Source organism: Anneissia japonica, unplaced genomic scaffold (genome assembly GCF_011630105.1).
Source record: "Anneissia japonica isolate Jap-2015-1 unplaced genomic scaffold, ASM1163010v1 scaffold694_len1028156_cov167, whole genome shotgun sequence".
Lineage (NCBI taxonomy): Eukaryota > Metazoa > Echinodermata > Crinoidea > Comatulida > Comatulidae > Anneissia > Anneissia japonica.
This window is the reverse complement of record NW_022727885.1, coordinates 582,533-588,135: the sequence shown is the minus strand read 5'-3', so window position 1 is coordinate 588,135 and position 5,603 is coordinate 582,533. Positions and strand designations below refer to the sequence as shown.

Below are 5,603 nucleotides of genomic sequence, written 5' to 3'. Positions count from 1 at the left end.
ATGTGTTGTTTGAATGGAACAAATTTGTTTAAAATAAAGATTTCGTGAAATCTTCTGAAAATCTTGTGTTTTTGTGTCTACCCCTACCGGGTACGTAGACACTATGTCATGATGGAGCAATTAAAGATGGCGGAAAAGGGTAAATCCGGTTTAGGCATGATGGGTACTACTACCACCAGGTAGGGCGCACTCTATTGACAATCGAATAGCGTTCGGAACTCCAACAAAATTGCGTTCGAAACTCGAACGCGTTAAAGAGACGCAGCGATAGAGATCCTGCTGCAGACCGGCAGCGAGACGCAAGTCAGCCACGCTTTGCAAAGCAGCCAGGCTTTGCAAAACAGTGACGTAGCTTGGCTCTTCCACTTTTAGCATAGGGAAACTTTTTTTGAAGGTAGTATCGCGTCATTTTACGTCAAACCATAACAATCTGCGTCAATGTAGGTAAATTTGCGTCAATATACATAAATTGCCGTGAAATAAACGTCAACACTAAAAAAAAAAATCTGAGTGTTTGAGGCGTATACGATACGGACGTACATTTAAACTAGGTAAGACTTAACAAATGCTTAATTGGAAATGGAAACATAACACTTAAAAATGGCTTATCTTTTTTTACGCAAGGCTTAGGCTAGGCCTTGGCCTCGAGGCCTAGGCTCCTAACTAGCTAGGCCTAGGCCCTAACTAGCTAGGCCTAGGGCCTAGCTAGCCTAGACTCGGGCCTAGCCTACCTAGGCCTAGGCTAGCCATAGGCTAGCCTAGGGTACTACTACTAGGCTAGACCAAGGCCTAGTAGTATAAGATATATGTAAGATATATTTATTTATTTGTCCAATTTGTAACACTCTGAAAATTGCTTTCCTTTTTGGCCTAGAAAATAGTAAAAACACAAAAATACAGAGCACAGACAAATACACAAAAAATATGTCCCAATAAAAACTTCACACAACACAAAAAAGAAGTTAAAAATAAACACAATTATTGGCAAATTACCTGCTTATTAAAAATAGAAATAGAATTCGGAATATAAGTGCCTGTACCTAGATGTACGAGAACGTGGTACACACAATCTTATGCCAGACCTATTGTAATTAAAAAAATATTGAGAGGGTGTGTTTTATCATTAATTATCTTATGTACTTTTGAATGAATCAGGCTAGTATATAATGTTTCAATAGTTTCAATTTCAGCGACCTCTCCTATACGTTTGACAGCCTTAGTTGTATGTTCAAGTTTAGCTAATATGTTCTTTTTCGACACGTTATCGTATATATAATACAAATTAGATTAAAAGTTAAAATGCTAAGAACAACAGATTTAAAAAATAAGATTAGTAATATAGTCTTATCAACATTAAAACCACTAAAGCTTTGATTTGCTTTACGTATCGTAGTTTCTGATTGAGTTGAAAAATTAGTTTGTTACCTATAATAGTACCTAAATATTTGTATTCGTCAACTTGTTTAATAGTTTTATTTTTAATTTTAGTAATTCGAACCATTCTGTCCTTTGCGCAAATCAATTACCATCTCTTTAGTCTTTTTCATGTTAATTAGATAGTGCTCATCGCACCACCAGACATAATTATCTATTTCATTTTTTTTCATTCAATCATTGGTATACAGGCAGAAAAGTATGGAGGACAACACACACCCTTGTGGTGCTCCTGTACTATTTGTTCTTAGAGTAGACTTGATATATATATTTTTTTTTTAAATATACATTATCCTTGATACTTTAGAAATAAATAGAAAGGTTTGAGATGTAGCAGGTGAAAACGACAATAACCAAAATGGCAATGAACCAAAACGGCAGTGACAAGTACCAGAATGACATCTGAGACCAATGCAAAGGAGAGAAATCAATGCCAAGGCTAGCAAGCGCCACAGGACGTGGGCCCCAGTTTAAAAATTTCTGAATCGTTTTGAAATTGTCTCGATAGGCAAATTGAATATTGCCATGAGGTCTTTTTCCCACTTTTAATGTTTATCATTAATATTATTTCGCATTTTTTTACTTTTATGACATAAATTGTTTAACCTCATTTTGTATGTATTTTTAAAGTTGTATTTGTTTAAATGTTTTAGGTCTACTGTTTTTATATTGTTTCCCCCAATCTTTTTAATATTCAATTATTATTATTATTATTATTATTATTATTATTATTATTATTATTAATGATTTATTGTTATTATTGTTATTGATATTCTTGCTGCTGCAGTGCTAGTGTATTTAGACAGGTTTTTACCATATTTAATCTTAGTACACTTTCATGTTTATAATTAGTTAATTTCTTTCTCGTTTTTACTTTTGACATAAATTGTTTAGCATCGTTTTGGTCTTGCCGTTTTTTGACTTATTACCATTGTGGTCTATTACCATTTTAAATCAAAAAGTGTTGCCATTTTGGTCATTGCCGTTTCGACTTACTTATTGCCATTTTGTCCAGAAACCGGTTGAGATCAAACCAGTGAGAATTTTTTGTTTGTTAATTAAAATTAGATTTATGCTCGTTTTTGTGTAATATATACCATATATTGTTGTATGTTATAATTAAAACACTTGAAGAAATGTGTAAAATGAAAATTGGAACTAATAACATAAAATACGAACCACCTCTAAATCGCTGGGTTACGTTTAAAGTAGAACTATGAGAATCCTCTATCTCCGAATGAAACAAAAATTCCTTAGAAATTTTTTAATCCGCTATGCAAAAAATAAATTGCCATATTTTTCTACTGAGGCCTCCAGTTAGTATACTCCACCATTTTTTAGAAATTTCATCTCAAAAACCAGACATTGTATACAGTACAATACTGTAAAGTTACAATTGCATAGTCAAAAATGAGATCGACTTAGAAATTATTTGAGTTAGGCAAAGTCGACTTGTAAGTTTAACTGTACAGCATAATATCGAAATAGTGTTTTTGGTATCTTCCATTTCATTGTGGAGAATGGCAATAAGAATTTATCTGTATGACTGTCTTTATACTTTTGTTAAACTCAGGTTCCTCAGCCCCCCCCCCCCATGTCCATGATTTTGGTATATTAAAGAGTATCAACTTGTAAGTAAAAGACATCTTTCAATCATTATGCAATCAAATATGGTTTTAATAGTGTTATATCACAGATCGTGGACATAAAGGTCATTTAAGACCGGCAATATTTAAACAGTAATTTGACCAATTTTGCAGAGAGCATTTCACCAAATTCTGCAGCGTGAGTAGTGTTTTCAAGTACTTATTCTTACTTTACTTCAACAAATGTTCTGCTTAGAGTTACTTCAAAGAAGTATTTGTTAATCAAAATAAACAGTATTTAAAGCATGTGGATCAATTGTATGTTTGAATGACAAATTCATGTATGGGAAAAGGGAGGCTTACTTTACTTCAACAAATGTTTTACTTAGAGTTACTTCAAAGAAGTATTTGTTAATCAATTGATAATTAGGAATACATTTATTTAAGCAACTTATTTAATTGCATGCTTGGTTTCTACTCCCCACCAAGTAAATTTAAGCTGTCTCTTATACACAACCATCCTGTTATCAATCAATCAATCATTTATTAGAACATACACCTTTAGTTCGGTGGCACTCAAAATCATTTGGTGCGTTCAAAGTGAATTAAAATTCTTAGCTACAAGTACAAAAAAAAAAAATTTTTTAATAAAAAAATTACGAAACAAAACAAGGGAATCTTAAGTAAAAATGAAATGAACACAAGTGAGTAGTGCTGCTGATGAGGCAAGTAGCTCCCCGAAAAACATGACAAGGAAATACAACCTGCCTTGCCTGTCACAAGTTTCCAAGGGCCACCTGTACCACCAACAAACTCAACAATAATGTTAAGGCAAACAAAATTAATTAGTTAAAAAAAAAAAAAGGAAAAGACAGTAATACAGATACTTAATCTACGATAAATTTTGCAAGTGCTTCAATTCAGATCTTTTTCTCCACGCTCGTTTTCCATAACTTTTACAAAATTCATCAAAGTATTTCTCTACTTCATTTGAGCTTAGGACGTAGCTTAATTTAATATCAATATTAGCACTTAAAAATTGATCCCAAAAATTGATGTTATGACTACTTAATTTATATTCAAGTTTATTTAACTCCTATAAACGTATGTTTAGGAGAGCGGGACAAGAGAATAAGATGTGTCTTATGTCTTCTTCATTATTTGTATTGCAAAGAGTACATAAGCCATTCTTGTCTTCAGACCATCTAGAAATTCTACTATCAAGGGGCAATGTATTGGAGCGAAGTTTAAATTTCAATGATACACCTTCGAAATCCAATTTATCTAATAGATAATTTTCTAATTTAATTGCATCTTTAAGTAATGAATAGTCGGTGAGTGAGGCCTTACTTTCAATGTCCTTTCTCCAGTTTTCAAAAAGAAAACTGGAGAGAACAGTAAGCCATTAAGTGTGATGAGATAATGGAGTTACAATACCTTTCATTAAGAAATACAGAAAATTGATGTGAAAATTTGCGGTTTACATTCAATAAATTGTATTTATTCAGGCAAAGTAACCAAACTTATATTTTTATTTGTTTCAGGTCGTTGGATTTTATATGGCAGCCCATTCCAGCAGTCCATAACAAGCTTGTTTTTGCTGTACCTACACTGTACATTTCCATCCTGAATTAATTCTGTAATCAGATTTTAAATCAGTAAGCTTCTGTGTTAACATTTTTCACAGGTGCCTTTTTATCAGGCATTTAAACAAAGAGACATGTACAAATAGGCTAGAATAGCAATTTTTGGACCAGTTCTCTAAATTTCATCTGATATTGAGTGCACAAAGTTACCGATACAAGTTTTATACATATTTTACTGTATGTACAATATAAACAATAAACTATCCTATTGTGGGAGGCACATTTATAAACCAAAAAAGTGGTAAAATATTTTGATAACATTATTATACAGTGAAAGCATTTCATTTGTATCATGTTTTTGCACAGTACATAAGTCAGATAGTTTTTTTGCAGAACGTAGTATCTGATCAGTACAAGTAAAAAAGTAATCAATAAAAGTAAACAATCGGTAAGTCTTAATATCTAATACCTTAGTATCCAAATGAAAAGTCAATAAATAATAAGCTTGACTTTTGTTTACTGGTCTAGGCATCAATACAAATTTGTTTCTTGAAAAATGATACATTGTCTTTAAAAAGTAGTCGAAAGTTTTATATGTTCCCAATATTGTTTTTTGATTGAAGTGCAATGTTAATGCCCAATATTATTATTTTTTAAATATTGGAATTTGACACAAATGCCACAATAACAAAACCTGGTTTACAATTTAATTTAGCAGAACTCAGAACATTTTCTTACACCTTTATTAGGCTGCCTCTACATACGGGCATTTTCCTTTGTAGAAAAGTATCAGTTTGTCATTACTATCTATGAATGTACTGTAGGAATATAAAGAATGCTGTATGACACACATTTGCGGGAGTAATAACAAATTTTAAAAACACCTAGGTATTTTTTTCTGGAATTTCCATTGTTCGTGGCAGCGGGTGTACTAATTGAACAAAAAGAATATTTTCTTTTTATTTGACATCATCAGTTTGTGCGAGAGAACACATCT

The 5,603-nt window shown here is 32.1% G+C and overlaps 1 long non-coding RNA gene across 1 annotated transcript; it reads left to right on the top strand.

Moving 5' to 3' along the window:
• The first annotated feature begins 288 nt into the window (after nt 1-288).
• LOC117113829 lies at nt 289-5,360 on the top strand. Its single transcript, XR_004446261.1, has 2 exons — nt 289-551; nt 4,565-5,360. It is a non-coding gene; the product is annotated as an uncharacterized LOC117113829 (long non-coding RNA).
• Nucleotides 5,361-5,603: the final 243 nt, after the last annotated feature.